The sequence below is a fragment of the Myotis brandtii genome, unplaced genomic scaffold, assembly GCF_000412655.1.
Source record: "Myotis brandtii unplaced genomic scaffold, ASM41265v1 scaffold424, whole genome shotgun sequence".
Taxonomy (NCBI): domain Eukaryota; kingdom Metazoa; phylum Chordata; class Mammalia; order Chiroptera; family Vespertilionidae; genus Myotis; species Myotis brandtii.
Window position 1 is genome coordinate 2,795,653 of NW_005366245.1, and position 21,823 is coordinate 2,817,475.

At 40.1% G+C, this 21,823-nt stretch overlaps 1 pseudogene; it reads right to left on the bottom strand.

The window, feature by feature from the left end:
• Nucleotides 1–14,849: 14,849 nt before the first annotated feature.
• Nucleotides 14,850–21,823, bottom strand: part of LOC102243202 — a 7,321-nt pseudogene continuing 347 nt past the window's right edge.

Below are 21,823 nucleotides of genomic sequence, written 5' to 3' on the forward strand. Positions count from 1 at the left end.
ATACTGTGGGCAACAGGAGACAGGGCGCCCACATTCCCCACAGAATGGAGCATGAGGCTGTAGCTAACACTGAAGGAAATTTTGTTTGTATTATAATTTGAGTCTAGGTGGTTCATGGTTATCTGGTTTCACACTGAATCTGAGCATTCACTAGCTAAACCTCTACCCAATTAAAAATGAGTGTCAATTCAGTGATTTTCAAGTGTATTTAAATCAAATAAATAACTATTTTAAGTCCCCCCAAAGCTTCTCCTTTTAGTTTTAAATGCCTGGTTTATGCCTTGAGATAGCCTAATTGTCTACTGGGTTACCCCCTTTCTTACTTTCTATAGTACTCTACTAACTTCAGGCCCTTTTTCTTCTCTATAAAATTATTAAAGATATCTAATCAGAAACAAATGTGGTTGCATTGGAGATAGATAGAATACTATGTGCTGATGTGTGATATTCCTAATTTAGGCATCTTTTACTCTGATAATAGTAATATCTTTATACATTTTGACAGTAAAGAATACTTATTGTATGTCATCACCATGAAATTGCCATAAAATTTATACCTAAAACAGGAATAGGTTCTTGGTCATTCATTTATTGAACCCACAAATATTTACTTTGAGTTTGATCGGAGATACAGCTGTGAAGAATGGTAGCTAATCTGTTTGTGTCACCCACTGTTCCAAGTGCTTTCCATGTCAGTCAGCTAACTCTCACAGCACTCTTATGAGTAGATACTTCAGTAATCATCACCCATTTTACATCTGGACATGCAAAGAGAGGCTGAATAACTCACTCCTGGTCACATTCCTAAAAAGTGTTAGTGGCAGGATGAAACTCCGGCAGTTTATAATGCTAAAGCCACCTCTCTTATCAGTGAACAAAACAGGCCTGGTCCCTGCTCTTATGGAGCTTACGACATTCTCAGACGTTATTTCCTTCACCTTATATGCTATGTGCAAAACCCAACATTGATTAACAAAAAGCAAACATACCCACTAACATTCAAAGCATGTGAATATATATTTACAAGAGTTTATTTTTCATCTTATTATGGAGAAGTAATATTTTATAAAACAGATATTGGTCAAAATACTCAGCAATTATAGTCAGTCTAATGTGCTTACATTTGATCATGCATATTTGCAAAATATGAGTGAAAATCTGAACAGACATTTGGAATACAAATCAATTTGAGCTTTTTATGAAAAAGTTCTTAGGGTTGCAGAACCTTTGCAAAAAAAAAAACAAAACATTTCACAAATACCTGTGAGTTAAAAGCTTAGGGTAATTTAGTAAATCATAGCTTACCACCTACCCTTTTGTTGTCCATGCTAAGAATTCTTAGAATTCAGATTTCCCTCTTCAGAAACCAATCAGTCCTACTTATCCCTGAACTCATGGACTGGATATCTGTCTGGATGTGCCACACGGCATAACTCCCTGGCTATTTGTCTACACAGAATAGTTCACTTCACCCCTTCCAGAATAACCATCTTAGATTCTCTTGTACATTTTGTATAAAGGCCTTTGAAAGTAGCTTTTCTGTTTTTATTCACAGGTAATATTTAGGCTTTGACCCATTCCGTTTACTTTTTTTTTAATAAAATATTTTCTATTTCATATTAAATCCAACATGATTCTTTAATTTGTTTTTATTCTATATTTTCTGACTGCTCAATTCTAGAATGTATTTTGTAGGTGTCCTACGTGCCAATCCAAATTGAATATCAAGAAATCAAAATTTGTTCAAATACACATGCATATGAGCACACACCCGTGCACGTATGCACACCCACACCCACAATTCTTGCCGAATGAATTATTTATAGTATTTATTAATTTTGTCTATTTATTTTTTTTACTTAGCATTCAATATTGTTTTATATTAGTCTCAGTGTACAGCATAGTGGTCAGACAATGATATAAATTACAAAGTGATCCCCTCCCTCCCTCTCATCTGGCAACCATCAGTTTGTTCTCTGCATCTATGAGTCTGTTTCAACCTTATTTGTGCATTTCCTTTTGTTCTTTAGTTTCCACATATAAGCAAAATCATATGGCATTTATCTTTCTCTGATTTATTTCACTCAGCATAATACCCTGTAGGTCCCTCCATGTTGTTATATGGTAAGGTATCAATCCTTTCTTATGGCCAAATAATATTCTATTGTGTGTATGTACTACACTTCTTTATCCACTCATCTACTGATGGGCACTTGGGTTGCTTTCATATCTTAGCTATTGTAGATAGTGCTGCTATGAACATAGGGGTGCATATGTCTTTTCAAATGAGTACTTTGGGTTTCTTCAAGTATATACCCAGAAATCCATTGCTGAGTCATAAGGCAGTTCCATTTTTAATTTTTTAAAAATATATTTTATTGATTTTTTACAGAGAGGAAGGGAGAGGGATAGAGAGTTAGAAACGTCGATGAGAGAGAAACATCGATCAGCTGCCTCCTGCACACCCCCTACTGGGGATGTGCCCGCAACCAAGGTACATGCCCTTGACCGGAATTGAACCTGGGACCTTTCAGTCCGCAGGCCGACGCTCTATCTACTGAGCCAAACCGGTCAGGGCCATTTTTAATTTTTTGAGGAATGTCCATACTGTTTTCCATACTGGTGGCACCAATCTGCATTCCTACCAACAGTGCACAAGGATTCCCTTTTCTCCACATCCTCACCAGCACTTGTTGTTTGTTTATTTATTGATGATAATCATCCTGACAGGTGTGAGGTGATATCTCATTGTGGTTTTAATTTGCATTTCTCTGATGAGTAGTGACATTGAGAATCTTTTCATATGTCTATTGGCAATCTCTGCATGTCTTTTTTGGAGAAATGTCTATTTAGGTCCTTTGCCCATTTTTTAAATTATGGTGTTACTTTATTTTTAAAATATATTTTTATTGATTTCAGAGAGGAAGGGGTAGAGACATAGAAACATCAATGATAAGAGAGAATCATTGATCAGCTGCCTCCTGCACGCCCCCTATTGGGGGTCAAGCCCGCAACGCAGGCATGTGCCCTTGACTGGAATCGAAACTGAGACCTTTCAGTCTGCAGGCTGAGGCTCTATCCACTGAGCCAAACCGGCTAGGGCTATGGTGTTACTTTAAAGAGTAAGTTCTTCCTGTCTTATTTAAAATCTTGTTCTACATACAAATTCTTTTTTTTTAAGTACCTATTTTCTGACCTCAGACCATCTGACCTCCGCAGAATCAAACTTCAATAGCTCTAGACTTGCCCTGGCCATTGCTGTCGGTGTGTAGCAGACAGTAGTGGAGATGGTGGAGGGTGGGGATCGGGATGATACAAACGCACACACAAATGTACACACACTGGAGTGGGAATAAGAGGTGACCTGACAATGTAAGGCCTTTGTTGGTTGGCTTCTGACAGCTGGCTGTGGTAAGGCCATATATCCAGATTAGGAGCATGGGCTTCCCTGTCAGGCCACCTTGATTTGTGTGGCTTTGGCAAGCTATTTAATCCCCATAAGCCTGTTTCCTCATCTGTAAAATTGAATGAATAATACTATAGACTACATAGGGTTGGGGTGAAATTTATAAATAACATTTTCTATTTATTCTAGTATTTAAGGCGTACTATTCTAATTAGCAATGTTATTCAGTCATTGCAGTTATGAATACCTTTGGTTCCCCTGGGCAGGAAAAGAAAGTGCCATTTTAATTATAGCTAGTAGGATGTTGCCACTTAACTGTGTAATTCCTGTCTTCACAGGCTGTTTACGATGCTGCAAATAATTTGCTGCTCTGAAAAATCCTTCCAGGAGCAAGTTAAAAGCAGATAATGACTGGCCTGACTTCTCCAAGGTCATTTCCATATATTTAGCGGCAAACTTTTCTTTGTTTTCTTCTTTTTGAGTATTGCGATTCAAAGGGAAAGACTGAACCCAGAGTATCGGCTTTCTGTGTAAAGGAGAAACAAAAATAGGAATTGTAAGACTCTGGAGTTGCAACTTTCACTACCCTGCTGTCTTCTTCAGACACACCCAGAAGCATTCTTAAGGATCCCATGGAAACCAAGAACCTAACTCCACAAATCAGCAGTGCCTCCTGAGTGAGACAAAAAGAACTCGAACAGACAGCGTTATTTAGGTCAGTGCTGTTAGGATGATTGCTTTGTGTTTTTTTTTTTCTGGCTAAAACTGAAGGGAATTTTGTGAGGTTTTGATTAGTTTGTTTATTAACTCTTACCCTTCAGAATGGTTGTATTCTTTTTCCAGGATTTGGATTTCTCTGAGATTTTTGTTGTTGTTAATCCCCACCTGAGGATATTTTTCCATTGATTTTTAGAGAGAGTAGAAGGAAGGGGGAGAGACACACAGAGAGAAACATTGATGTGAGACACTTCGATTGGTTGCCTCTCTCCTTGACCAGGGACAGGGATGAGCTTGCAACCAAGGTATGTGCCCTTGACCAGAATCGAACCTGGAACCTTCAGTCCGAGGGCCAACACTTGATCCATGGAGCCAAACTGGCTAGGGTGGATTTCTCTGAGATCTTGCTTTAAAGTTCAAATTATTGCTGATTTTTTGGCATATTCCTTTTGAGTCTTTTATGGAGATTATATGTGATACAAACGCACACACAAATGCACACACACATACACACATCTCCATACACTGCATTTTAATCTTTTCCCCACCTTCACTAATAGTGTATCGTAAGCATCTTCCCAAGCACAGTCTCAAGAACTGGATCACACAGAGTTTTTCTCCTTAGTTTACCTGTCTGTGAAGCAGCGCCTCAGGCAGCCGGCTTGATGTGGCTGGGCTGTGGGAGTGTGGTAGAGTCTGTGGGACCCACCCATCCACTGCTGGTTTCCCAGCTTACCCAGCACAGTGCCATCCTAAGTGAGCACGTAGAGGCACACAGCCTCAAGCCTGGTTGGCTTGGCTAGTCCATCCTCATTCATGTCCCCAGTCATCCATGCCTACCTGCTTCACTGGTGGGGTGTCCATTTTTATAGTGTGTTTGCCAGACTTTCTTGGGGATGGAGGGAATGGAAGAAAGGAATGCCAAGTTTCTTCCCTCCCCCATAATATTGAGGTCCCACAGCCCAGAGCATAATTGCCAATTATCCACACTCTGCTTTGATGCAGGATGGACAACCAGTCCCATCACCCATTCCTGCTTTCTTCTGCTTCGCTCAAACACCCCACAGTTGGAACCTAAGCAGAGGTTAGGGTGTTCCAGCCACATGATAATAGAGGGGGCGATATCAGTAGCTAAGTGGGGTACCACATACTGAGAGCCCACTACAAGCCAGGTACTGCACTCAGAACTTTACCTATATTCTCTTTTAGTTCTTAACAGGTATTGTCATTATGTAAATGTACCTAAATTGGGCTTCAGAGAAGGTAAGGATATGAGATTTGCCAAAGACCTAATAGTCATCACCAAAACTAGTGTTGGAACACAAGTCTGTGTTATGCCAAGGTTCTGTTCTTCCCACTATGCCGATCTGACTCCCAATATGTAGTGATATGTTGGAGGCCTATCAAGTTAGTTTATTTCTTTGGATCCAATGGCCCTTCTTATATATTTTAATTTTATTTATTTTTGAATACCACACATTGTTCTGCATCTTTTCTCTTTTGTTTAACAATATACCTTCAAGCTCTTTGTATATCAGCACACATCAATGAACTTCATAATTTTAATGTCTGAGTAGCATTTTAATTTTTACTGTATAGTATTTGTCTAGAGTCTTAGTTGTGAACAACAAAATTTCCTCTGGCTGATTTAAATGGAAGAGAAACTGTGAACTTTACTGAGTGGCTTAAGAAATCCTTGTGGGGGGGTGCGGTTGGGGGGAGAAAGGGGTCCTGATATGAGGTGAAAGGAGAAGATTTGACTTTGAGTGGTGGGGACATGGTCCTATATACAGATTTTGTAAATTAGTAATCCACACATGAAACCTACATGTTCATGTTGACTAATGTCACCCCAATAAAATTTAATTAAAAAAAAAGAAAGAAACCACCAGGTGGGTCCAAGAGCCAGTCTCTGAAGCTCTGCAGCCAGCAATGCCAGCCCTAGAAAGCTCCGCAGAATCCTTGCACACAGTAGGCCTTGCTGGTTGGTGGGCTCCATAACTACATGATCCAGAATATCAATATCCTTTCCTTTTTTCTTGATGTGGTCAGTTTCCCCAGAGAGAAATTTGCCAATCTTCTGCTTCTAGATTTAAGTCTGCCTCTTATGTTCTGGAAGCCATATGGAGGTTGGTGATGGAGGGAAGCAGATTTGGAAGTCTCACTTTGAGGATGAAGATTTCCATACTTGTTTTCAGTTCAGTGCCTTACTACAGCTGTGTCTAATGTCTCCAAGTCCATGGACTCCATGGTCCAAAGAGAGTCAGCCTGCCTTCTGCCAGACTGTAGAATGGGCCTGGCCTGGCTCCACAGGGCATGGAGAATCTTGACCTTTATAATTATACGTAATAGAGGCCTGCGGAGATTGGGCTGAAACCGACAGTCCAACGCCTCCTGCCGCTCCTGCCTGCCGTTCCTGCTCATCCTGGCCCTGCTGTGCCTGCCACCGCCGCTGCTGGGTAGGCTCACTGCCACTCTGTTGCGGTCTCTGGGCTGCAGCGGCCAGCCGTGAGCCCTGCATCTGGTGCCCGTTGGTCAGCTGAGCAGCGCTCCCGCTGTGGGAGCGCATTGACCACCAGGGGGAAGCTCCTGAGTTGAGTGTCTGCCCCCCGGTGGTCAGTTCGCATCATAGCGGCCGGTCGAAGGGTCATTTAGGATTTTATATAGACAGATTTGCTCTCTATATGGGATCTCAATCAATCCTCTGGTTTTTAGCCCCTCTTCTAATATCCCTCCCTACAAATGGACCTGGTGCTTCCAGGCCTTTCCAGTGGCAAGGATAAGAGGTGGCAAGTGCCCTGTAGTGAGAAACACCTTACTTTTTGTTGACTTTTCTCCCTGGCAACAATTCAATTTCAGCTTTCTCTGGTTTGCTACAACAATTATCGTTCATCTATTCCCTTTCTAGCTTTGAACATTTTGTTGGCATTTCATCTGCTCTCCTTTCATCTTAATTTTCTTTCTTTTTGTTTTTTAAGCTCCCATTTCCTTTATTCTGTTGGTTGTATATCTTTCTGATTCCTTTACTGTAGTTTTAGTCTTGGTAGGTCGTGGGGATAAACATGGCATTAAAAATACCATATTTAAATGGAGATCCTATTGCAATATGACCTACAACAATATTTATCAAAAAGAAGATTTCCAGCCCTGCCCTTCTTCATAAGTGATATTATTGTCCGTGTTCCGAAGCAGATCATATGAAGTTACTTAGCTAGTCCCTGAGGAGGCTAAGGTCATTGACTTCATTCCAGGACTGTTGGCTAAGCTGTGCCTCATAAGAGCTTACTTGAGTGGTAAATTAGAACCCTGCCCACAAAGAGATGTCCTGGTGCCAAAGAAAGTATGAAAATAAAAGCATGGGCTTTACTTCTTAAAATTTATTAAAAGGTCATAAGGAAACTTAGACTATTTTGTAGTGCTTTCTTTTTTAGAGCTTTTGTAAATTATTCACTTTGTCAATACAGTGGTCAGGATATTTCTCAATTTTTAGCAAGAGATTTTGTTTAGAGGGTATAGAAAATTTTTAATTTAAAGTTTGTAAAAGATGGACATACTGTGGATTTCAGGGAAAAACTATCCAGAAATGTTTAGACATAAAAGGAAGAAATCTAAAGGCAAAACATTAAAATAATTCAGGTTCAACTAATTGACATGATTAGTTCAAGTGACTGAATACCCACTGAATATATGAAATTTCCATTTTTAGCTCTTATTATATAATTAGGAAAATGATGAAGCCTTTTGAGACCTTTTGTTACAATTAATCCTTGCTCTGCTTACTTCAATCTTTCCCAGCTCCTTGAAATTAACCTGGATTGATGAAATGGTTTGATGTCTGGAATTTGTTTCAAAACAGTCCAGTGGAGGGGGTGGAGGGAAGTGAGTGGGTGCATAGATTAAACAAGATCGACTATTTATTGAAAATGACTAAAGCTGCTTGATCAAGAATTCATCCTATTATTTCTACTTCAGTATTTTTGGAAAAAATCATAATAAAACCATAAAAGGAAAAAATTACTTTAAAAAGAGTTTATTTTTTAGAGAAGTTTTGGAGCATAGCAAAATTGAGTGGAAAGTACACAGTTCCTATATGCCCCTTGTCATCCCCAGGCAGCTTCCGCCACTATCAGCATCCCATAGCAGAGTGGTACATTTTTTACAATCTATGGACCCACATCAACAGAGTATTACTATCCAAAGTTTATAGTTTACACTAGGGTATGCTCTTGGTGTACATTGTATGGGTTTGGACAAAAATATAATGACATGTATCCACCATTATAATATCATAGAGAATAATTTCACTGCCCTAAAATTCCTCTGTGCTCTGCCAACTCATGCCCCTCTCTAACCCTCTAATTCCTGATGAACACTAATCTTTTTACCAGCTCCATACTTTTGCCTTTTTCAGAACAGTATATAGTTAAAATCAGAAATCACTTTTTAAAATCACTACTCAAAATTAAAATCAACATCTTGCCACATAACATTTATTTATGTAAAAATAAAAAGAATGCAAGTATAATAAAATTCTTAAAAATGAAAAAAAGCTGTCATTCCCACAAAAGCGTGAATGGGAAATATGCAACAACTGTTGCAGAGAGTTATACCCCATCTCAAGAATGATTACAAACCTATATGCTGTTTTCCCACTTGAATTTGCTTTTCTTCATCTTTCAAGTTGCCTCCCGGTATTCTTAGATTCCTTTGGGTTGGAGTCTTGCATTGGACTTGCTTTTCTGGCTTGACCGTAACCCTCTCCTATAAGCTTCCACTCCACTTGATTGACTCAGGTACGGTCCTTGCTCAGCTGTCCCTATAGAAGAGCAGACACCAGGCTTGGAAATAGGCCAGGTCCTATACTTCCTTGCTAAAGAAGGACTCTGTTGGCTCTCTTTACATTTGCAATGGTAGATAATAATATAGTAATAATGAGAAGCATTTTTAAAATATAAAATTATTTGCCTTGACTAATTTCATCCTCACAACAACCTTGAGAAGATAAACTTTAATATGATCTCCATTTTGTAGATGAAGATGCTAGGGCAACAAAAGTTAAGGAAATGGGTCAAGTTTACCCTGCTGGTAACAGGTGCATACACTCTGGACTGGGAATTAGGAGGCTGTGTTCTCCTCTTGCCTCCGCTATGAACCAGTCATGTAATTTGAAGAAGCCTCATAAACTCCCTGGGTCTGGCGATCCTGGGGTTGGACTAGCACTAAACTATCTCTGGATCCCGGTCATCTTTGAGATTTTTTGTGTGGTGTTCACTCAATAGGAGACATGCCCAGCTTTCCATGAGGCTCTTTTGAGGTATCATTTTTAGTTAACTTTTCAGCTAAATGAAATATGTCGAAGTAGTATATGTAGCTTGACTTCTTTTCTCTCATTCTTGCATCCCCAAATGGTTCCTCAAAGTATGATTGATAACTGAGTGACAGTGGCGGTTTGTTCTCATGCAATGACTTCTTTTGCTAAGACGCACAATACAACGTATAATTTATCAGGAACCTTTCCTCTTGATGTAAGCATCTCTCTGGAATCCACTCATTAATCATTTGGTAATTCTCCACTCTGCTTTTCTTATACTATTGAGGCCAAACAAAAGGCTGAACAAAACAAATTCGTATTTGGTAGCCAGCTGCCAAGATGGCACCCAATCCTTGCCTCTTGGTATCTGCACCCTTCTGTAACTCCCTCCCTCCGTGTGCCATTTGGTTTGTGTAGCCAACAGTACATGGCAGGAGTGATATTATATCACTTCAAAGATTGGGTTAACAAAGTCACCCTGGCTTCCATTTTGGTTAGTCTATTTTTTTCTTGGATCATTTGCCCCAGGAAAAGTCAGCTGTCATGTCAGGAGCAACCCTGTGGAGAGGCCCATGGAGTGAGGAACAGAAGCCTCCTGCTCAGAAGCAGATCCTTCAGCCCTGCTATGCTCAAGATGACTATAGCCCCAACTGACACCTGAGTGTCACCTCCTGAGAAACCCTGGGTTACATCTCCCCAGCTAAACTGCACCTGAGCTTGGGGTGAATTTGTTAGACAGCAATAGGAAATTACTTTAACAGATGGGGAAACTGAGGTACTGACAAGTTGAGTGAGCCATCCAAGAACACTCAGCAAGCAAGTGGTATTTTTGAGTAAAAATCATTGGTGCATTTTCTTCTCATTTTTACATTATTTATCAGTGGCAAATTTTCTTGGTCACTTTATGAGGTCATTTTTGCTTGGGTTAATGACAAAAAACTCTTGTTATACCTTTAATTTTTAAAGTTATTCATTGTTCCTTAAGCAATGAGGGATAGATACATTTTTCTTTCAAAAAATATTTTTTATTGTTGATAGTATTATAGATATCTCCAATTTCCCCCCATTTACTCCCATCCTCCCATCCCCTAACACCCCCCAGGTCTTCACTACCCTATTGCCCGTGTTCATGGGCTATGCATAAAAGTATTTAAGTTCTTTGATTTATCTCTTCTTGTCCCCCCAACCCCACATCGAATTATGTCAGCCTGTTCCATGCCTCCATGCTTCGGGTCTTATCTTGTTGGTCAATTCATTTTGTTCATTAGATTCCACAAATAAGTGAGATCATTTGACATTTGTCTTTCTCAGATTGGCTTATTTCACTTAGCATAATATTTTCCAGGTCCATCCATGCTGTTCCAAAGGGTAAGAGATCCCTCTTTTTTATAGCTGCATAGTATTCCATTGAATAAATATCCCACAGCTTTTTTATCCATTCATCTACTGATGGGCACTTGGGCTCTTTCTAAATCTTAGCTATTGTAAATAACGCTGCTATGAGCATAGGAGCGCATATATTCTTTCTGATTGGTGTTTTGAGGTACATTTTTCATTTTTGTACACTTTTAATTACTCTAAAAGAATGACATAAGAATGTAAAAAAAAAAAAGGTAAATTTAACATGACTTGTGTTTACATCACACATGATGCTTGATTAGCAAGGTGACCAGGTGTGCTCAGTCAGTCTAACTTTTTGCCTGTTGTCTGGCATAATTATTAACTGTGCTCCCTTTCACTCTCAAAAGTAAACCATGAATTATATGCCCACTGTGGGTAGACCAAGTCAGCACATTAGTAATTGCTTATGTCCTACATTAGTTTCTATTTCAACCAGAGCTACCTGCTTGGCCCCTTAAGTAAGGCTTAAATTAAGCTTATTCATCTACATTCTCAGGCCATCCTCAGTGAGTCCCTGTTGAGGACACTTTTAGCTCAGAATCATGAGTACTCTGGGTGCCCATTCTCATGCTGGTAGAAAGAGCAGGCTTTGCAGTTAAGTGAATCTGTTCTCCAACTACTGCTCCATGACTTAACCAGCCATGAGATCAGGTGGAGTTACTTGGACCAGGCTGTCCAATAGCATTTCTGTAATCCTATATAATAAAAGCCTAGGTGGCATTGTGCAACACTCTTGTGTGATGCCATCACAAGATGGCCGTGGCGACGGTGTCACAAGATGGCTCTCACAACGGTGTCACAAGATGGCCACCACAAGATGGCCGACAAGGGAGGGCAGTTGTGGGCGATTAGGCCATCAGGGGAGGGCAATTGGGAGTGACTCAGCCTGCAGGGGAGGGCAGTTGGGGGAGACCTGGCCAGCAGGGGAGGGCAGTTGGGGGTGATTGGGCCATCAGGGGAGCAGTTAAGCGTCAATCAGGCTGGCAGGGGAGTGGTTAGGAGGTGATCAGGCTGGCAGGCAAGTGGTTAGGGGCAATCAGGCAGGCAGGCAAGTGAGCGGTTAAGAGCCAGCAGTCCAGGATTGTGAGAGGGATGTCCCAGATTGGAGAGGGTGCAGGCGGGCTGAGGGACACTCCCCCCACCCCTTGTACACGAATTTCATGCACTGGGCCTCTAGTAATAGAAATAAAAGTGATACAGGCGTCATTGACTCAGATTATTTACTTGAACACCTGTGTAAATGCTGATACTGTATTTTGTCCTGAGAAGATAAAAACTCAAATGGAAGAGCATGCTTAAGGGCAGAAATGAGTTCATTTTGGAGCATGTTGAGTTTGAGATACTTCTCAAGTAGCAAGATATGCCCCATTTGGCAATTAGAAATATAGGTATGGAACTCAGGAAAAAAATTGAGGGTTTAGAATTTATTCATACATAAGTAAAATTGAATGCCATGGGAGTAACAACAAATTCTTCCAAAGATATTGTGTAAAGTCTTGTTCCTCAGAGCATGACCCATAGGTAAGTATGAAAGCCAGCATCCAAGATGGCCACCACCTCCAGATATTCATGATGTCGTGTGGTCTCCTCCTACAATAAATAGGGCTGAGATGTAACTACAAGGGCATTGTGTAAATGACAAAGTTTGACTTCTGAGGTCAGGTCATAAAGACTCTAGAACAGTGGTGGGCAAACTTTTTGACTCGAGGGTCACAATGGGTTCTTAAACTGGACCGGAGGGCCGGAACAAAAGCATGGATGGAGTGTTTGTGTGAACTAATATAAATTCAAAGTAAACATCATTACATAAAAGGGTACGGTCTTTTTTTTTTTTAGTTTTATTCATTTCAAACGGGCCGGATCCGGCCCGCGGGCCGTAGTTTGCCCACGGCTGCTCTAGAATCATTAGCTCTTCGGGAAGCCAGCTACCACATTCTAAGGATACTTAAACTAGCCAGTGGTCAGGAACTGGGGACTCCTTTTGACAGTCATTGTGGGTGAGCTATCCTTGAAACAACTGATCCCCAGCCCTATTTGAAATTCTGATGACTGGAGCTCTTGACAACATCTTATCTACAACTTCATTTGAGATCCAGAGCCAGAACCATCTAGCTCCCAGGTTTCCTGACCCTTTGGAAACTAGGTGAAATCATACATTTGCTGGTAAGCTTCTAAATGTTGGAGTAATTTGTATGCAGCAGTGGAAAGCTAATACAATCAGCATCAAATCTATAACCTGAAAGCTTGTTGAAATGCAGAATCTCAATCCCCACACAGAACCTAATGAACTAAAAGCTGCGTTTTAACAGAGCCCCAGGTGATTTATGCACATTAAATTGGAGAAGCCCTGGTATAGATTAAAAAAAAATAATAAGAGTGTCCAGGACAGTACTGATGAGGGTAGGTGATGTGTGGGAGGGCTACTGCTCAAAAGTTGGGCCAGGAAAAAGGAGTGACAGAGGCAGAGGAAGGACATCAGGAGAAAGAAAATAACCAGGACAAAGAATTTACAAGGAAGACAAGAGAGGAGAAAGTCTCAAGAAAGAAAATGTCACTATTATCAAATTATGCACAGGGTTTGAGTGAAAGAAGAAATAGAAAATGGCCATTATGGTGTGGAATGCTTTTTAAAAAGTGTTCTTATATTGTAGAGATAAAACTGAAATATTTAAGGATGACATAATGTCTGGTGTTTGCTTCAAAATACTATGAGAGGGGAGGAAATGGTGGTATAGATGTGACATGCTTGACATGAATTGTTAACTGTGGAAACTTGGGGATGGATGCGTGGAACAAAGTACGTTATACTAGTTGATCTATTTTATGCATGTTTGAAGTATCTTATGTTATAAAGCTTCAAAATGATCATAAAATTGCTTTAGGAGATTATGGGTGACTTTTGTCAGAGTAAATTTATTAGTGTTTTAGAGCAGAGCATAGTGGGTTGAGGAAGAAAGATAAGAAATGAGGACAAAGAGTAGAGATGATTCCTTTCAGAAGTTTGATTTTGAAGGAAAAGAGAGAGAGAGCATAAACTTCAAGGGGAGAAAATGTTAACGTGGAATTGTTGTTATGACAGATATCCAAAGGCTCTCTATAAAATAATGATAGAGCATAAAGATAAGAATAAAATGAATATGACCCACAACAGCCATCAACATCAGCCCAAGGCTCTGAGGCTACCAGTTGCTGTTCTTTTTTGAAGACATTATAAGTATTCTTTGAATTGCCTTAAGAGTCTCCAAACCTTTGATAATAATTGAATTACCAGAACTGCAGTTAAAACAAATGTTTGTATAAACAGCTATTTATAGTGATCTGTATAGCATTCAAGTGGTGCAGGTACTACCTGAGTAGAAAATGTAAGGGTTGTTTACTAAAACCTCAAACAGAGGTGAGCGGCAAAAACAATAATACCGGCCATGGGGTTGTTATGAGGATTAAGTAACATAACAGTGCTCGCTGTTACTTTTGTTTCCTTCATTATTATAAAATGGCATTTTCCAAAATGTTCTTGAAGTACACAAATCCTAAAGGATGTTAACAAATGTTATGAAAAAAAAGTGTTTCACAGTCAGATAAATTTGGTACATGCTGGGTTAATAGTTAAATACCTGTTCTTATTGTGAAACTTCTCAAAATCATTTGTACACTGAAGTGCTCTGCTAATTTCAAAAAAATATGCAATATTTTCAAACTGTTTTTTTTCTATTTCAGAAAACTTTTGCAAGTTGTTTTATTTACAATGCCAACTTTTAAGAAGTCACTAAATTAACATTAACTGGGCAATAAACTAGGTAGAAATCGCTTTGCAAAAAGAGGGAAAGCCCAAAATGCCACTTTCTATAGAGAGTTCACAATTCAGTTTTATTCAGAGCAAAGAAAAAAGATGCTTTTGATCATACTGGAAGAAACTCAGCCATAGGTTTGGAATCTGCACCCAAACTACACATGCAATGAGGACAATATTCTGCTAATACAACTGATTTGCTGCTGTATTTGTCTACTGTCTGTCTAATATCAACAATTATAAACAGAGCAGTGCAACTAATATTTGGAACAATCCTTACAGTGTTACAGTGTCAGGCACAACGTTTCACTTCTCCTCATACCACTGGTTCTCTTTGCGTACCTGGGTTCTTCTTCTTCAGTAAAGTCATTTTTGATATTGAAGGTTTTGCGAATCTCTTCAGGGATTTTCCCCTTGAGCATATTGGCAATAGTCTTGCAGGTAACATCAAGCAAACCTTTGATGTCTAAATAGTTTGCAGCCAGAGTAAGTTCAATAAGTGTTCCATGGTCAACTTTGAGGAATTTGTGGTCCCAAACAGGAATATCATCTGTTCGATTTTCTTTGTTCTCATCATCCTCAGGAGGAGGAGGGTCATCCTTGTGGTGGGTGCACCACTGAACGACCTTTTTCAATACTGCTGCATTACCATTGGGTAGAAGAACTGGGTCATCATCGCCTTCATCATCCATTCCCAAATCTTCTAACATGGTCTTGAGAGTCACAGATGGTTTGGGAATTTCAACATCAACTTCAAATATCTCTCCATCAGAACTCTGAAACTTAATTGAAATCTGATAACCAATATGCACTCAGAACATACCTGTGGGCCTTTCGGCAAATCTGTTGGGGAAAACTCTGATAAACTATATTCATATCTAGTATAATAATTAGTTATCTAGTAAATTATGTTTTATTAATACCCTCCCTCTTGTAGGTTTAGCTCTTTAGAAGTAATATCTTTGTTTCTCTTATAAAGCCTCTACAGGTATTATTAAAGATGAGAACCCTGAACTGAGAGGGCCTCACCAGCCTACCATAAAGAATGACAGCCAGAGGCTAACGAGAGAGAGCGGGGCAGTGTCAGCAGACTCAAGAGAGAAAGGTGGAGAACAAGGCAACTTACCTTCAAACTGTTTTTAACTCTAGAGTTCTTGAAACTTTCAGGATTGCTGTTTCTCAGCACCTACCTTGGGACCTAATTGCACTAAATCATGTGATCTATCTTATCATCACATGACTCTGAATACAGTTAAACACATCATCAATGACAGTTCCTGATAGAGAAGTGCCCACTTTTGCTTTTCAGGTCTTATCAGTTACTAATAAATTCCTTATACATTCTGAACAATGAAATGCATCCTTCATGAGGTATTATTAAAGATGAGAACCCTGAACTGAGAGGGCCTCACCAGCCTACCATAAAGAATGACCCTGCTGCTAAGATTAAATGAGCAGGCAGGAGTCTCTCCTTAATAAATGGTCAACATCCTAGGGATGGGGCTAGAGATTGGGATCTGTTTGGAGATTTGTCAAGAGTAGATAAATCTAGAGGACACATGTCAAATCATTTTCATGGAAGATTACCAAAGGCTGAGCTGAAGAAACAAAATCTGTCATCAGAACCAAAAGGATAGATAAGATATAGATATAGATATAGCTACAGATTAGATACACAGATGAAGAGAGAGATTTATTTTAAGGAATTGACCCATGAGTTTGTGGGGGCTGGCAAATCCATAATCTGCAGGCTGAAGACTCAGGAAAGAGATGATGCTGCAGTTCAAGTACAAAAGTATTCTGCTGGCAGAATTGCCTTTTCTTTGGGGAAACTGTCTTTTTTTAAATTAAGTCATTCATAAAGATTTATAAGAATACCAAATTCCCTTCAGTTCTCTAACATAATTGGTGTGGGTTTCATTTGTATATTTGTATGTATGTATGTATGTATGTATGTATGTATTTATTTATTTAGTATCACATTTCTCCAGAGTCTTAGGAGACAGTTTTCTGTAGTGGTTAAGAATATCAGCTCTAGAGGGGGGACCAAGATGGCGGCATAGGTAAAGAATAATCTGCTTTACTCAAAGTCTGTTTATTTAAATGTTAATCTCATCTAAACAATACCTTCACAGAAACATCTAGAATAATATTTGACCAAATATCTGGATACCATGAGCTAACCAAGCAGACACATGAAATTAACCATCACACTCTTCTTTCTTCTTTCACAAGTAGCTGCCTAACTTTTCTACCAGTTAGAATATTAAAAAGAGAATTAGGTTGATTCTTGGAAACTTGAAACTCATCATAGAGATGAGTATTAATTTTTATGCTCTCATTATTGGGCTCTTACATTAGCATGGCCTAATTTCCACTACCAGGAATAGGACGTGTGCTGTGCTAATGGGAAATGATATATTTAGTGTTTTGTATGATCATTCTTTAGTGTCTGTGTCCCTTTTATTGGATGAGAGCCCACATGGAGTGGCTGGAGGGAAGTGTCCTTTCTGCTTACACCAGCATTAGGAATAAAAAAGAGAGAAAATGTGTGTGTGCTCAGGAAAAAAATCCATTATTTTACAGTTATTTATGGTGTTATAATCAATATAATAATTTTCAAGTACCTTCTAGTTAGTAAGCTTTGCAGAGGATAAAGTAATTTCGTATGAGCTGAAGCTAGCGACTGTGCCCATGATGGGTTCAATTACAGTTAAGCTTTAAGTGATACATGCTCCTCCGTAAAGTTTAACAACTAAGTGTTAATTTTGGGGGGCAATGTACTTGGTACAATACTGACAATAACTCATTAAAAGCAAAGACAATTCTTTTCAAATATTGTATAAGCATAATATGCTTAGCTGATGAATATGTTTTGAATTAGAAAATTTTTAATTCATTCAATGTCTATATACCACAATCAATTTAATTTTCACAATAGGGTAAAGTAGCCATATTCAGTTTACCAAACAGCATAATGGTGTGAAACCAGTCTTTGAAGCATGATGACATGTCTCTTTGTTAATGCATGGGAACCTTTTCAGAATGCTTTATGTCCTCAAGCACTTTGAAATAGATTTCACAGTTGCTGCTCAAACAGATCTGTGAAGTAAGTAGGATCTTACTCCGTATTAAAGATAAGGAATAAGGCTCAAGCTGTTTGGCTCAGTGTATAGAGTGTCGGCCTTCAGACTGAAGGGTCCCAGGTTTAATCACAGTCAAGGTTATGTACCTCAGTTGCAGGCTCAGTCCCTGGCCCTGGTCAGGACCCTTGTGGGAGGCAATCAATCGATGTGTCTCTCTCACATTGGTGTTTCTCTCTGTCTCTCCATCTCCCTTCCACTCTCTCTAAAAATCAATGGGAAAAAAAAAAGATTTTTAAAAAGATTTTAAAAAAGATAACAAATAAGGCTCAGAAATGATGTATTTAATGTTATAAGAAGATATCACCAACTGGGTGGCTTATAAACAACAAAATTTATTTTTCACAATTCTAGAAGTTGCAAATCTGAGACCAGGCTGGTCAGGGGAAAGCCTTCTTCAGGGTTGCAGACTTCTCATTGTAGTCTCACTTGACAGAAGGGCACTAATCCCATTCATGGGGGCTCCACCCTCATGGCCTAATCACCTCCCAAAGGCCACACCTTTTTACACCATCGGCTTGGTGGGGGGGATTCAATATAAAATTTGAGGGGGTTAAAATCATTCAGACCATAGCACAGTGTCTATGAACTGATAAGTGGTGAAGCTCAAAATGCAAACTAGTCCTAATTTCAAGTATCTCTTCTCTTTCCACTACACACTGCAAATACAGTCTCAATAAAGAACCACATTTATATGTAACCTTCATTAGTGATCTTCTGTTGCAAATGTCAGAATATCAACTCAAATCAGCTTATGCAAAAAGGGGAATTTATAGGTTTAGGAAACAGAAAGGTGCAGGGGTAGGTCTTGCTCAGATACTGCAGAACCCAGGTGCTCAGCAGACAGAAATGTATCTCCTGATCTATGTCTTGGTTCTGCACTTCTTTGTTTTGATCCCGATTCTCTGACAAGTTCTTCCCATTGGTGGCAAAGATGGCCACCAGTAACTCCAGGTTTATATTATTATATCAGTTACCCGCCTAGCAGAGAGAGATTCACACTGATTGGCCCCAACTGGGTCAAATGCCCACTTTTAGAGTGAGTGTGGGGTTAGCCTCATCTGTGCTGTGACCACTGACACTGTGGAAGATGTGCATCTAGAAAGAGAAATTTGGGTGCCAGTACTAGTAAAAATGGGGAAAGAGGGCTGGATAGGAATTCCATCTGGGCAAAGAAAACCACTAAGTACAATAGTATGGCATGTTATCTATATCTGCTTAGGGGAGTGAGCAGGGAACCTGAGCCAATGCAGCCACACCCCAAAGGGCTAGTTAGACAAGGGGCTAAAAACTGCTGGAAATCCAGTTAGCTAAGCAGAAGACAAACTGGAGAGATTGTCCAGAACTCAGAGGAAAATTATGGAAGTACCAAGTGGGACAGGTGAAAGGGATCCAATCTGTTAGTGAGAGGAATTTCAGAAAGGGATGAGAGAATCTTAGCAGAAGGAGATGGATTTCTTGATCCAAAGAAGACCCCAATCTGAAAATTTTGAGCACATACCCATGTGTCAGGCAAATTATTGGAAAAAGGCTGCATATCTGATTGCATTCTGATAGAATTGTAACACTTTGATGATAAAGAAGAAATCCTACGAGCATCTAGAAAAAGTCGTTATACACAAAGCAATGAAAGCATCAGGCTGGTCTGAGTCTTCCATGTAACACCCCGTGTTAGAATCTCCGCCTGGTACCTCACAGAGAGCAGAGCCTGAGACAAGGGCTTGAGTGCAGGCGCTTGATGTAGGGCACTGTCAGAAGGAAACAGTGAGGAAAAGCTGATACCAAGTTGCATTTTGAGTTGGCTCTTGCTCTGGATGACTGGACTAGGGCTTGGTACCTCTGGAAGCTTCTGAGGATTTCAGTCTGAGGATTTCAGGATTGTCTCCCTGAGGATGGAAGAGGGAGTATTTATCCACCAGCTCTCATCCCTCATTGGTTAAGAGTTGCCTCATTGGGTATTGAGTGCAGACTGAATTCCCATAGACCTCAGGGCAGAAAGGAGAAGCGCTTGGATTGCTAGTAATCTAAGAATGTTTCTCAGCCATTCTTTGCCTTTAATTGACAGTGACTTTTGAAGTAGACAGGCCCACTATTTTGTAGAAGAAATCTTATAGGTTTTGAACTTTTTGATTGGGAAGAGCATCACCAGAGGGTCAAAAAACTGGGATTCTAATTGACAACCCACCAAAAATTAGCTGTGGGGCTTCTGCCTTCTCCGAACCAATTTACTCATCTTTGAAATGGGCCTGACCCGGTTGTCTCACAGAGTGCTTTGGAAGATAAAATGAGACAATGGATATGGAATTGCTTCTGTCAACAAAAGTTCACTGCCATCAATCCAGTGCTAACAGGAGTCCCAATCTGGGGTGCAGTAAAAAGGAGAAACTTTGCCCAGCCTGTGTGGTTCAGTGTCAACCTATGAACCAGGAGGTTATAATTTGATTCTTGGTCAGGGCACATGCCTGGGTTGCAGGCTTGATCCCCAGTGTGGGGCATGCAGGAGGCAGTTGATCAATGATTCTCTCTCATCATTGATGTTTCTATCTCTCCTTTTCCCTTCCTCTCTGAAATCGATAAAAATATATATATTTTTAAGGAGAAACTTTATTCAGGTAAACAGTGTGCAAACTGAGGAAAATGCAGTCTCTGGAGGAAACTGCGAATGTGCTACCCTGAGACAAAGGGGAGGCCCCCTTACATAGAAAAGTGTCCAGCAGGGTCCCTGTTGGTCTATTATTATGCAAAAGAGGAATCCAAATTTGCACAGTTTGATTGGTTTAAATAGCATGGTCATGATTGGTGAGGATTGTGTGTTCTGATTGGCTGTTGTGGAGCCACTCTGATTGGTCAGTAAAGACCAAATGAGGATGAATAGCTGTGCAGCTCTGATTGGACAGGGCAAGTCTCAGCCCAGTGGTCAAAATACGATTTCAGAAACTCCTTTAGAAGGTTGGGCTCAGAGTCCGCAAGCTGTGCAGGTTTCTTGGCAGCTTAATCTGCCACTTTTCCCTGATATGCATGTGTGTGTGAGAGACCTCTGTAAACAATGGCTGCTAGACTCTGATTATGAATTTGGGCCCAGTTAATCATAAGCAGTCCAGGCATATTTCTTCTTCAGGTCAGCACTTCAAAACTGCAAGGCGTTATACAAAATGAAGGCATTGTTTTAAGTTGTGAGTCATTGCTGCCGATTTTTAAATGTCATCATTTGTATGTGCTGTTCTTCCTGATTCTAAGAATACTATCTCTGTCTTCCCTTCCTCCCTCCCTTCCCTTCTTCTCATCCCACTTCGCGGGCACACATACCTTTACCTCCAGTTTTTTAAAATGCAACATACATGTACATAATACTCAGTTAAGTAGCAAGAGGAAAAAGTAACATGTGGAAGATTTCAAGTCCACGGTGGCTGTATCATTAGAGGTATATTGCCTACTGCTTAATCCATGGCCTTATCTGATGGATGTAATGGAGGATGTAACACATAAAATCATAACACTAGAAGGGACCTGAGATAAATTCCAGGTCAGAGTGTTCATCTCCCAGAGGTGGTGTGACTGGTTCAGGCCACACAGCTAATCCTTGGAGCCAGGACCAGACATGCAGGCTCCTCTGCTGCTTGTCCAGGGCTCTTTACCTCGCACCCACTTCCTGAGTTTATTCAGGTCCCAGGCAGCTCACTAAAAGAATGTCATCAGTTGGGTCTTTTACTCCTCACATCAGAAGCCTTGGAATGACGTTCCCGAGTGGAGGGACAGGAGCGGGGCACAGACGGCAGCTCAGCCCGCAGAGGCCATCTGCTGCTCACAGAGAAGGCTCTACTCCACAAGCATGCGGAGCCACAGGGTGGTCATAATGGGTCGCCATTACTCTATTTACATATAGAACTTTATTTGGAAATATTTTAATGTTGCACAAAAAATTGCAAAGATAAGAAAATAGTACACATTTCCTTGTCTTCTCTCAACATTCTCCTGTCAGTGAGAGCCCTCCTTTTTTCTTACCTATCTGCCTGTCTATCTATCTATCTATCTATCTATCTATCTATCTATCTATC